This window comes from Ursus maritimus, unplaced genomic scaffold (genome assembly GCF_017311325.1).
Source record: "Ursus maritimus isolate PB19 unplaced genomic scaffold, ASM1731132v1 scaffold_2, whole genome shotgun sequence".
Lineage (NCBI taxonomy): Eukaryota > Metazoa > Chordata > Mammalia > Carnivora > Ursidae > Ursus > Ursus maritimus.
The window spans coordinates 66814042-66827696 of NW_024424452.1; the positions used below are offsets into that span (position 1 = coordinate 66814042).

General features: G+C 49.0%; 1 long non-coding RNA gene across 1 annotated transcript; it reads right to left on the reverse strand.

Annotated features, from left to right (window-relative positions):
- Positions 1-1682: 1682 nt before the first annotated feature.
- Positions 1683-2694, reverse strand: LOC121103986. Its single transcript, XR_005836329.1, has 2 exons — positions 2346-2694; positions 1683-1856 (listed from the first exon to the last, which is right to left on the reverse strand). It is a non-coding gene; the product is annotated as an uncharacterized LOC121103986 (long non-coding RNA).
- Between the last annotated feature and the right edge of the window lie 10961 nt (positions 2695-13655).

A 13655-nucleotide genomic window follows, 5' to 3' on the forward strand; every position in this document is an offset into this window, starting at 1 on the left:
AGGCAGGAGGCTGATCTAAATTCCTTGGCCTCCAAGGGCATCTGGAGAGCTCAGGGTCATGAGATCGAGCCCCACATCGGGCTACACGCTCAGTGAAGAGTCTGCTTGAGAGTCTCTCTCTCCTTCTCCCTCTGCCCTGCCCCCCGGCTGGTACTCTAAATAAATAAATACATACATAAATAAATAAACAAATAAAATCTTATAATAAATAAATTCCTTGGCCTCCAAATGAACACTTTGGCCTGAATCAAGTGCCTTGTTAAAATCCTTCAAATTAAATTTATCCTTTCATTTGGTGGACTATTAATTAGGCATCCGGTCAATGCTGGAAAGAGGTTGACCCGGTTTGGGACTACAGCTCAGCCCCCCCCTAGCTAAGTGACTTTGGCACATTATTTAACCTCTTTGAGACTATTTCCTCAAACTCGCAGGGTGTGGGGGGTAGATTTAAATGCGTTTGTGCAAAGTGCCTGAGGCACTGTAGTTACTCAGATGAGTAATGTGGAGCCATCACCATTGTCGCCATTACTGCAATATCCCGTAGCCTGGCCCAAGGACGTCGAAGCAGTTGAATTAAAATAGTGCATGTTGGGGCACCTGGGTGACTCAGTCAGTTAAGCAGCTGCCTTCGGCTCAGGTCATGATCTTGGGGTTCTGGGATCGAGCCCCGCGTCAGACTCCCTGCTCAGTGGGGAGTCTGCTTCCCCCTCTCCCTCTCCAACTCCCCCTGCTCATGTTCTCTCTCTCACTTTCTCCATCTCTCTCTCAAATAAATGAATAAAATCTTAAAAAATAAAATGTAATAAAAAGTGCATGAACTCCTTTATTCTTCAGGAAGTTTGCAGCTTTACGTTCACAGGACTCACTTCAGTAGAATCTAGACAAGGTCCGAAGCGTCTGTAGGTCTGGAATCTACCAGTTTAGAGTATTCGTGATTAGGTATGCCTAAGTCTTTAATAATACAGAACAAATGAAATTTATTTTTAAATCACTTTAGCATGGCTGGCTTGATGTTTTTATTACATTCGATCGATCCTTTCGATGACATGAATGAGCAGTAGGGAAGTAGTCTACTTAATTGCATTTTGATGAACTGATGGATTTGTAAATCTTGATAAACATAATTCAAAATGACAAATGTAATTCAAAAATACATGATACATGTATTCTAGAATAACTATTGGCAGTGAAGAAATCTTGGGGTGAGGGATCATATCAATGTAACCTTCTTCCTATCAAAGCTGACCGGGTCCAGGTGACACCGCGGGAGAAAATTAATTTCTTGCACAGTGGTTTGCAAAGTGTGACAACAACAGCACAGAGGTTGATTTTAACAAGTATTTTGAAAATGTGATTACTGAAGAAAGTAATGAGATTTTCTTTCTTCGCAGGAAGGAGAGAAAGTTTCTCTTCCTGAAATTATCGTGTCAGATAAATCCAGCATCTAAGCTGAAAAGAAACTAATTCTGTAATCCCTCTGCTTCATCTTATCTCCTTTTTAAGGGATATAAACGATTACTAATACACTAGTGAGAATTTTCTTATGTGAGTCACAGTCTATGAATCATAATAACCCACCCAAAGGCTCTGATTGGGAAAGACTCTGTTATATTCCTATTCCCACACTAAAATAATAACTCCCCTCCCACAGGGACCGGAGGAAAAACATGGCTTTTCAGCCATGAACTTTAACTTCTTTTCTTTATTTCTTTGCAGTTTGATTTTTATGGGAATCTGGTCTCGTCTGGCCGGCTCCTCTAAGACTGACGTTATTTAGGGCTTTCTTCCACGCAGGATGTAACCCTTGCCCACTGTTCTCTCTCCCGATCAGTTCTTGCCTCCGTTTGCTGTTATTTCTACAAAGATAACGTTAACGAGTCATTTTTTCAGAGAGCTTTACGGTTAACAGAGCACTTTCATAATAACCCCATGCGAGCATCTTAGCGACTTGATGGGAAAATATAAATGAGTACCCACTCTCCAGGTGGGGAAGCGACGCACCAGGGAGCCGAAGCGACTTCCCAGAGGCCTGGCACGGCCTTAAACCACGTCGAGGCGATCAAACCCCTCGTGGGCTCCATGGCCCCCCCGCCTGGTATCGCAGCAGGAGGCTGGAGCGGTGGGTGCTGCGATGCTAAGAGACAGCCGTGCACGGGGGTCTCGGCAGGCAAAGCGCACAGCCACCCGCAGAGCCGCCCCCGCCCCGCCCCGCCCCGTGGTGCAGGACCCAAAGCAGCGCCGTCAGGCAGAGGGAGGGGCTGCCCGGGTCCGCGGGTCCCCAGAGAGGGACGAGCGCGGAGGACACCCCCTCTAAGAGAAGGTACCAGTGCACACAAGCCGCTCACCTCCGCTCTTCTGATCGGGCAGGGACGGGGCAGGGACGGGGCTGTTCCCCACCCCAAGATACGCCATACGCATGCGCACACCCTCGTGCCTGCCCCCTCCCCCCGGCCCATCTTGGCGCAGGATGGGTTCCTCTCTGCTCACGGCTGCAGGTTCCTAGGAGGCCGAAGAAAGCCAGCATAGCATCCCTCCTCAGGCCCCAGCCTCGAGCTGCGAGGCCACGCACACGAAGAAAACGTCTGATGGGCTTGATCGGCCACTCCCTCAAGAATCAGCCCGTCTGTGGCCTCCGCGTTCGCTGCGGGAGAGACAGCTATGCCGACAACCATAAACACGATGCTCAGTGCAAAAGCGGACTGCCCTGTCCTCCCCTTCCTTCCCATGGTCACCTTGGAGGCTCCTTCCCCAAGCGCAGCGGCTGGCCCCTTGCATGAGGAGCATAGAGCTGACGACAGCGAGGACGGAGGGTCCAGGCTGGCCCCCCACCCCTCCTCCTCCTGCCCAGCCCCCCATAGCCAGGCATGCGCTGACCTTTGTCATGACCAATACCTGCGGCCCCTCTGAAGTTCATTCTCAGACCACCTACTCTGTGTGTCCAGCTAACTCCTCAGCAACCCACGTCAACAACCCTCTGACCCCACCGAGACCCTCCCACCTTCTGTCTGCGCCCAGCTTCTGTGTGCCCTCTCCTGGCTCCTTACCCCCCTTCTCCCGTAGCTAACCAGTGCGGTCACTCCGGCTTCACCCCCTGCTCCCTGCCCCTCGACCAGGGGCCTTCGGATGAAACCACAACCCTGGTTAAATCCACTCCTCCTGCCTTGGAGAAAAGCAGGCAGTCACACCCCCGGCACCCTGGAAATTCGTGATAATGAAAGCCAAGCGGGGCCTGAGTGACACGCTCGACCCTCCCGTACCCGCCTAGTGTTGTGTCTCCCTCTCTCAGACCACAGCTCACACCTTCCCTTCTCTCTGCAGCCCTGCAGCGCCTCTTCCCCATCCTCCCCCTCAGCACCCTTGCTTCCCCCTTCAGCAGAGAGACAAGAACTCCTACAGAGCCAGTGCGCCCGGCGGCCTGCACGAGGGGCTGGGTGCTCAGCCCGCAGCCCTGGTGTCTGGCTGGGCTGCCCCCGCCACCCGCCTGCACCACCCACCACCTTCTCTCTGGGTTATCCCTGTCCGCAGAGAAATACACGGTATTGCTCATCTTAAAAAGGAAGAACTCTGGGGCACCTGGGGGCTCAGTCGGTTAGTGTCGGGCTCTTGATTTCGGCTGGCTCACCTGCTTCTTAGCCACTTGTCCCGAGTCCCTTCGCGAGTCCGTCTTTATTTCCATGACCATATGTGTGGGCGTGTGCAGGGCTCACTCTCGGGGCCTTTCCTCTCTTCTCTGTCCTGGGGGATCCTCACCTGGTCTCGTGGCTTTAGATACTATGTAGTGATGCTCGAGCCGCGCGGGGCTGGGCCGCCGACGTCCCACACCGTCAGAAGTCCAGGTGTGACTTCTGACTCCCAGATAACCTGCCTCCGAACAGCGTGCGGCTGACCGGGCGCCCCTTCCCTTGGGAGGGTTTCACTTTGGACTAGAAGCCTCTCGGGGGCAGAGCCCCACAGCGCGCGAGCAGCTGGGACAGTGACTTGAACTTGCAGGGGGACATCCCAGTGTCCCCACAGGCTATCCGAGTTGCTGTCGTGGGAGGGAGGCGCTGTGTGGGCAGGATGGAGGGCAAGCTCCTGAGGGCAGTGGGCTCGGATGACGGGGACAGAGGGCAGGCCCTTCAGGGCACGGGCCCGGGTGTGGGAATGCGCCGAGGCAGACAGGCCAGGCGCGCCCGACGGGGCCGCCCAGGAAGAGTCACCTCGTCCTGCTCGTTTGCGTGCGGGGCCGAGGGGAAGACGGCACCGTTTGTCTCCAGGGCCATCCTGTCCTCAAGGGCTCGGGCCGTTGCTACTCTAGAAAAATCTGACTTTGTAACTGGCCGTCAAAAGACACAGGGACCCTCGCTTCAGACCTGCTTCCTCGGCTTCTATGACTTGCTGTGGAGAAACCGCGGGCAAAGCCTGTAAAGTTTGCAATGTTTTCCCCGCTTGGACGGATTGGTACCGAACCAGTAAAGTCAGGGAGAGATCGCACGGATCGTAGCAGCAGCTGTGGTTTCCACCGACTTGATTCAGATGATGCGAAGTCACACACACCTCTCTTCAGGGTTCAAAGACGGTGCACTTCTCGTCGGGGACGAGCTGCACGCGTTTACTGCTGTTTTGAAAAAACAACTTGCTTATTTTTAAATTCGTTGTAAAGAGAATATAAACCAACATTGAAAAATTATGAGAAAATGATCCCAAAGTCCTGGGATCAAGTCCTGCATTGGGCTCCTTGTCAGTGCCTGCCGCTCCCCCTGCTTGTGCTCTCTCTCTCTCTCTCTCTCTGACAAATGAATAACTAAAATCTTAAAAAATGAACGAAAATTATGACAAAAGACGAAGACTGCTTGATCTCACTTACATGTGGTATCAAAAAAGAAAAAAAAAGTGAAACACCAAAGTCATAGGAAAAGAGATCAGAAGCCTGGTTACTGGGGGAGGGGGGGGCGGGGGGACGAGCTTCCAGGTACAAAACAAGGAAGCACCGAGTAGAGCCTAAGAGTTCTTATCACAAGGGGAAAACTTTTTTCGTGGTATCGTATCTACGCGAGATGATGGGCCTGTTGTGATCACCGTTCCACGACACACGTAAACCAGACCGTCAAGCCGGACGCTTAAACTTACATGATGCGTGTCAATTATTGCTCCAGAAAACTGGAAAAGATAACAAAATATTATGACAAGACACAAAATCATGAAAATATAATGCCAATCACCAGAAATATTCCGCTCGCACAGATGTGTGTTCGTGTGTGTATCCATACGCGTACGTTAGAATCATAGTATTTATAGTTTTACACTTTCTTTTTATTTTACAGCATAAGCATTTCCGTATCATTGAATATTTTTAAAAAAACAATTTTTAAAGATGGTATACCATTCTATCAACAGGCAAACCATACTTTGTTGAACCATTCCCCTTGTGAGGTCTTTTTCTTTAAGATTCTGTGTATCGTGACCATGAACTTTCTTGGTATGCATCTCTGATAATTTCCTTAGGATATTAATGAGAATCCCTGTGGCACGTGACAGAAGCCCAACTCAAAGTAGCTGAAGCAAAAAAAAAAAAAATGGACAGAAGAAGAGCTGCCCCAGGGACGCGAGAAGGTCCCAAGGGCTTGAGCAAGGCACGCTACCTCTATCTGGTCCGCTTCTCTCTGGGCCTCGTCTCATTTCCTCCTATGCTGTATAATCTTCCTGTAGGAGTCACGGGTATGCTGGGAGGCAGCTCTGGGCAGAAGTCGTCCCACATCATAAACCCATAGGAAAGAACATCCTCGATCTTCGCCCCAGGAGGTAACAATCCCTGGAAAGGGCTCTGATTCCCTGGCCTGGGGTGTGTGCGGACACCCACTTCGGACCAACCCCTGTGTCCAGGGCGTGATCACTGTGATTGGCAGATTTCACCAGAACCACAAGGTTGAAAAGGAAGAGGAAAAATTCACCAAGGGAAGGGGTGCTGTCCCCCCAAGGATGGGTGATGGACACAGTCAACATTTTTCCCCTGCGGTTAGAATAGACGTCTCCAAATGGGATTTCCAGGTCAAAAGGTCAGAGCTGCATCCAAGGTGGGCTTTGGTTTCCGTATCTGGCCCAAATCTGCTCCCTGGCTTTGGTTTCGTCTTGACCTTTGGAAGGCCAACCAGCCCACGTCCTCGTCACCTATGTTTGTGGCATCTACAAACTGGACACCGGTCAGTGTGATCACTCATCTGTCTTAGCATAAAAACGTCAGTGGGGGCGCCTGGGTGGCATAGCGGTTAAGCGTCTGCCTTCGGCTCAGGGTGTGATCCCGGAGTCCTGGGATCGAGCCCCGCATCAGGCTCCTCCGCTGTGAGCCTGCTTCTTCCTCTCCCACTCCCCCTGCTTGTGTTCCCTCTCTCTCTGGCTGTCTCTATCTCTGTCGAATAAATAAATAAACTCTTTAAAAAAAAAAAAGTCAGTGCTACTCAAGTGTGCCGTTCTGATTTAGTATTGACATTTCTATGTTCACTCTCAAAAATTCGCTCCTCTTCTGGGGTCACCCACACTCACTGCGGACACACGGCGGAGCGTGAAGGTCTAGCCATCTCGGCCCAATCAAGACCTCTCTGAAGGTGGCGGCCCTCCTAGTTCCAGAATCCCCCGCGCCCGCCCCGGGTGGGCCAGGGCTGTCACTGACTTCTTCCAGCTTGCCTTCTTCCTCGCCCAGCCCTGCTCCTGACCCCTCCCTGCCGCCGAGGCCCGTCCCACGGGCAATCGTAGTGAATACTGCACACCTCAAACGCTGTCTCAGAGTCAGCGTTCCGTGGTTATAACCCGCAACGTAGCCCTGATCTGAAGTCGTTTTGGTCCTGGATTCTAAACTGCCTTGTAGACTGTTTTCACAAGGGTATGCTTATCTCCGCAGGCAGACTGGAAGCTGCTTTTCCACTTCTTGAGCACCCACGCCACGCTTCCCCCACCCGCCGTCCCAGCACTCTGCTCTGAATTTCGCTCAAGGATTTAGTATCACGAAAGCAAACACGCAAAGGGCCTTAGAAATTTTGTATCTACGCCATCTGAAAATCACAAAGGGGAAAATATGGGCACTTGTCTCAAATGCTCAGGACGATAGAAGGAAATACCACACAGGCTGGGTGGCTTAAACAATAGAAATGTAGATCTTACAGGCTGAGAAGGCCCAGATCGAGGTACCAGCGGATCCAGGTCCTGGTGGGAAACAGACAGAGAGAGGGAGGGAACTTGGGGCTCTCCCTCTTTTTACAAGGACATTAGTCTCATCATAAGGGTCCCACCCTCATGACCTAATCTAAAAATTACTTCTGAAAGGTGCCGTTGCTGGGGATTAGGGCTTCCGCATATGAATTCTGGGGGGAGACACGAACCCACAGTTCACAACAACTCTTTTTCTGAAAAGATTTATGTATCACAACAAAGGTCATGCATCTCCTTCCTGTTGCATGTAAAGGCAAAAGCAAAGTGGAAAAAAAACTATCCCCTCTTACCATGGCTCCTACTTCACTGGGCTTCTTGTACAGCATCAGCCTCTTCACCCCTTTAATTCCCATTACGCTCTTGGGGCTGTTTTAAGTTGCCTGATTTATTTATTTAAAATTCACGAACTAGCAATCCTTGGAATTCACCAGCCTAAGAAGCGCGCGTAGGTGTGCTATGGCGACACCTGGTGGTAAGATTTGCAATAACCTCGTGAGCCTCCTATCATGGCGGATTCCTGGTTTATCCCCGAAGAAAATTAAATGAAAAGGAAAATTTAAGAACCACTTCATAGAGTTAGCGACAAGGAGAAGAGGTGTATGTGTGCACATGCACACGTGTGTATATCTTCTTGTGTATGGGAGATAGATCCACCCACGACAGGCCAACAAAATGAGAGCAGGATCAAGAATGTGTTGTTTACCCAGCCCTTCAGCACTTCTGACCTCCTACAAGACATCCAGCCACTCTGGGCCTCACTGTCTCATTTATAAAATGGAAGAAATTAGTAATCCCTACTGAATTCTCTGAACAGTGTAAGTGAAAAGTGCTTTGTGAATTGTATGAACATTACGCTATACATATGTGTATGTACCCTTATGGAATTAAGAATAAATGAGAGTTGGGGCGCCTGGGTGGCTCAGTCCCTTAGGCGTCTTGCCTTTGGTTCAGGTCATGATCCCAGGGTCCTGGGATCGAGTCCCTTATCCAGCTGCCTGCTCAGCCAGGAGTCTGCTTCTCCCTCTCCCTCTGTGTCCTCTCTCTCTCAAGTAAATAAACAAAATCTTAAAAGAAGAAGCAGAGGCAAAAGAAGAAGAAGAAATGAGAGTTAAAAGAGAGTGAGTATAATATGTAATGGCCACATGCTCTGACAATGTTGTTGTTTTTTTAATAGGACAAGAACAAGGTGAGGGAGCGTTCAAAAAAGGGTTGTTTTTTTTTTAATGTTTTGAGTAGCCATATATTTTTTAAGATTTCATTTTTTTTATTTGAGAGAGAGGGAGAGAGAGAAAGCATGGGGGGGGGGGCAGAGGGAGAAGCAGGCTCCCCGCTGAGCAGCGAGCCCAATCCCAGGACCCAGGATCATGACCTGAGCTGAAGGCAGACACTTAACCGACTGAGCCACCCAGGCGCTCCTGGTTTGGAGTAATCGTATTGGCAGTGGTGACATTACTACTGTTGCTTTAAGACCGTTGTGTGAGTATTAAGGATAAAGCAAATGGGTGAGTACGGGATATTCTATTATCCATTTAGGTTTTGAGAATCACCTACTCGATTTTGAAAGGAAGGCTATACAGCTGTAAGATGGAAAAGGTTAAGCAAAAACCGTGTGGTTCTGAATTGGAAGCATCAGTATGAACAGACGGGATATTTGTGTTTATTATATTATATTATTATGTATCATATCCCCTGAAAAGGCTCAGAAAGAAAACAGTAACGAAAACAGTAGCAATGAGCATCTTTAGTACTGATTATTATTTTGAAATGCCATTTCCCACTAACAGAAATCAAGGCTTCTTGAAGAAATGGCTGATTCCTGGTTTGGGGCAGGAAATGTATCCATTGGCCCCATCACCTCACCTAATCATATCAGACGGCAACAAAGCTGTGGTCGACCCCTACATGTTGTCAAAGGATTGAGGAGCCAATTATAAGAGGCATCTACTTGCCCAAGACAGACGATTTCTGCCTCACTGATTCCAAGGGATTGAAATTATTTAAATCTGTAGGTTCATAGTTCTATATTTCTAAAAACTTAGGGCACTTGGCTGGTTCAGTCAATAGAGCACGTGACTCTTGCTCGCGGGGTTGTGAGTTCAAGCACCACGGCGTAGGGCTTCCTTGAAAAAACAAACAAAAACCTTAAATCATACATGTGGAGGATGCTAGGGGACCAATATTTTATTTTGAAAAACTGGAACATAATCAGAAAGAACGAAGCACTTTTCCTACCTTCCCTACGTGATCGTACCACTGGGAAACCAAATGGTGGATGACGGGTGGCATTTCTTTATGAAAATGTTACGACTAAATGAAGAAGAAATGCTGGAAATAGAATATTACCACTTTGCACGCCCAGTGAATTAATGATTTAGGCGTTAAGCACCACTGCTTGCTCACATAACAAAAGGGAGTCAGACAGTCTTGTGCCTCCTGATTCCAGATCACGTCACCACCGATGGTTTTGCCAAAGGGATGAACACCCAGAGCGCGTCATCGGCAACATCCAGACCGGGGGGCATTTCACCAGCCAAAGGATTCGGGGTTTTCAGCAGATAAACCGTAAGGCTGAGAAAGGGATCAAGGGGAAACCTGAAGATTTCGAGACTTAAAATCATATCAAAAATTTTAAATGGATAACTGTAAAGTCCCAGGGTATTCACCTGGTGAAAGAACAACAAGGTTGCAAAGCAAGTGAGTGTCTCCCTGGTTACTTGGGGGGAAAGGCTATGATCGGATGGGGCCCATGGAGGGGCTTCTCAGTGGCTGGCAAAACTTGATTTCTAGACCCAGGTAGTAGTTACAAGGGTGCTATAATGACTCATTAACATAGGCCTTATAATTAAATAGTAATACATTAAATATTGATATAATAGGATGTCAATATTAAATTCAGTGTTAATTTAACACCTCAGTTTTGAATATTAAGTATTAAATTAAAAACTAACATACACCTTATGATTGATTAAGCGATGCCTTTGTTTTGTGTGATTTTCTGTATCTGTGTTTTGTCTTCCAACAGAAAGCCCTAAAATAACGTAAAGAAGTGGGATGGCGGAAGTCTGTGGGACCTCCTCACGGCCACGCAAGCGCACAGAGGGTTTTGGTGACTGTTCCACGGGGGTGAAGGTAGTGACAATTACTTGGGTTGGCCACTAGGGTGTGCTGTCTGTGCTTGCACTGGGAAAGAGGGATTTTTGTTTTGTTTTGTTTTGTTTCAACGTTTCTGTAATGCCACGTGAGGACTGGGATAAAGCAAGTCATTATTCATTGTCCTTTGATCACCATTTCCATAAGTGAGTGTCAGTACCGGCAAAATTTTATTTGGAAAGTTAGATCCAACATGTAAATACAGTGTAGATACTTGAAAATACTGTAGCTGTCTCCTCCTTCAGAGTAAGTTTTAGTTTCTTTACTAAGTTATTATAAGAAAACCTCAGGAGCCATCATAACAAACCATTAGGACCCACCATGTGGAGCAGGAAAGGTGAACGGTTTTCAGAGCCGTGTTGAATGAGAGACGAGCACGCGGGTGGCGGGATCAGAAACTCTTGAGGGCTACGGATGGTCTCCCAGCTCTGGGAGGACAGAATAACAGCAGCCTTTGGGGGCCAATGAGGAATGAGAGATGGTCTTCGAAGGGCCAAGGCTTTGGTGCAAGGATGGGGCCAGTGGGACCGCTAATCCAAGAGCCCACCGTCCTGACGCCCCGTGTGCAAAGGGCAGCTGTTGGTTGAGTTTTACTGCTCTGAGCGCAGGCTGGGTTTGACGGGCCTGCATCTGAGGTGAGAAAGGGGGGCTCTTCTGTTGCAGCGCTTATCTTTTCTCAAACTGGGTGAATACAACCTCTTTCTCTCAATAAATCATGGGCCTCAGGTGCTTTACATTGCTGAGGAACTAGAAAGCTTATGAATTGTTCATAGGCCAAGAAAAAAAAGATGTTTTACAATTTTTCTACAAGGCTGCAATAGATAATTCAGCGTGAATCTTGGCCTTTAGGAGCCTGTTACTCCGTCACTTTGCCACATGTCTCCAGCCGTAGCTGTGATACAGCGTCCGTGGGCGTGTATGTGTACGCACTTGTGAGAATGCGTTAGAAAACTCATTCTGGTTAGTTTTTCTTTTTTTAAGATTTATTTATTTATTGGAGAGAGAGAGAGAGCACGCTCACGCGCTGGAGGGGTGGAGGGAGAGGGAGAGAGAATCTCAAACAGACTCCACACTGAGCTCGGAGCCCGACATGGGGCTCGATCTCAGGACTCTGAGATCCCGACCTGAGCCAAAACCAGAGTCAGCCACTTAAGCGACCGCACTGCCCAAGCGCCCCTCATTCTGGTGAGGTTTTGAGATTTGACAGCTTAGTTCATCAGAGACCCATCCTTCCCGCTGTGAGGACACTACCTTGGCGGGGGACAGGTGAGATGTGCTTGAGAGTGGGGAAAGGAAAGCGGAGGGGACGGGCTGCAAGACCACGTTTGGAGGGTCACTGCTGAAGAAGTCCTGCTCGGTGGACACCAAGGCTTGTCCCTACTCCCTAGTGCCATTTAGGGACGTCATGCCTCAACCCAGAGCCAAAATCCTGCCTCTCTCACCGGAGGACATTCCCAGCAGCCTCAGGCATACACTTTGCTCTGGGCTTGCCCCTGCTTTGGGTACCCCACGGTGCAAACCCTCGGCTTCCTCCCGGCCCTCCCAGCTCAGGCCCCGGATGCCCCTCCTGCACCCAGAATGCCTCCTGGGGGCCCCTCCTCCGACGCCCTGGCCGTGGTTAAGAAACGGCCTCTGGCCTCACAGGGAACCAAGTTAGGTCCCAGCTGAGCACTTCTGTGTCACCTTGGGCAAATCATCTAACCTCTCCGAGGCTCAGTTTTCCTTTTCCATTAAAGAAGGATGGTAAGGATAGTAATATTGATATCACATTGATTTTCTTTGTTTTACAAAGCAAACACTCCCTTGGAACCAACACCCAAATCAAGGAATACAGCAGCCGGCTGCCAGCACGGCCACCTGCTCGCGTTCACTGACCCAGCCCCTGACCCGGGGACCGCAGATCTGTGTTGTCTGCTTTTGGACTTTACACGGACGGTCAGCTACAGTGCACCACTTCAACGTCTGGCTTTTTCCGCTCAGCCTTCTGCTTCTGAGATTCACCCATGTTGCGTTCTTTCCTTCTCATTCTACCGCCGACGAGCACTTGGGTTGTTTCCAGTTTGGGCCGTCACCAAGAAAGCTGCTAGAACATGCCAGATGTAGCCTTAAACTGTAGAAAATAAACACGCTTACCCTCTCCTGAAGTGAGGCAGAACAACTTCCGGACCGAAGTACCACATGTTACGGAGTTCTTACTGACAGGGAACACGGCGGATAGAGAGAAAAATACAGGGTTTTAGACAAGACACACTCCTGATGGAATTCTGGACTTTTCTCTTACTAACAGTGTGACTTTGGACAGTCACTTGACCTCGGTGAGAATCAGTTTTTTCATCTGAAAAGTAGTAATAAAAATATCTCTATCAGGGCGCCTGGGTGGCTCAGTTGGTTAAGCGTCTGCCTTCGGCTCAGGTCATGAACTCGGGGTCCTGGGATCGAGCCCCGTGTTGGGCTCCTTGCTCAGTGGGGAGCCTGCTTCTCCCCCTCCCTCTGCCTCTCCCCCTGCTTGTGCTTTCTTCCTGTCTCTGACAAATAAATAAATAAAATCATTAAAATTAAAAAGAAAAAAAAGATACAGGACCCAACTTGAGGAGACTGGAAATGGGACAATTTGAATATCAAAAAGACTAATGAGTGCAGTGGATTAAAAACAAAAAAATTATTAAAATCCAAGCATTCGTGACAACGATCACCCTCCCCGGCCCGACTCCCACCTGCACCAGAAAAAGCCCTCATTGCTTGTCTTTGAAGGTTATGAAGGTACCAACACATTTTCTGCAAAGTTGGCAAATGAAGGAAGGGTCAAGCACTTACCCTGCCTTCCTGTTAACCTTGTATTTCAAGGTAACCAAACAGTTGATGAAGGGAAGGTCTTCTTTGAGAAGAAGTCCAGTTAATAAATCCAGAAGCAACGGTAGCCACTAATTAAATAACGGGTTTAGGCCACAATCATCAATAGCTACTAAAACCATCAGCTGAAGGGAACTTAAAAAAATTTTTTTAAGAGAGAGGTGGGGGGAGAGGCAGAGGGAGAGGGAGAGAATCTTCAGCAGGCTCCTCGAACGGGGCTCGATCCCATGACGCAGTGCCCAACGCGGGGCTTGGTCCCATGACCCTGAGATCACGACCTGAGCGGAAATCAAGATTCAGAAGCCCAACCGACTGAGCCACCCAGGCGCCTCTGAAGGGAACTTTAAATGGAGGAATCAGGCTGACACATCAGCTGCTTGACTAAAATGTTTGAAAGTGAGAAACAGGGAGCAAGGGTCCCACTACCAAGGGTTCTCAGCCGTGAACCTGCATCGATCGAGCCTCTGGAGCTG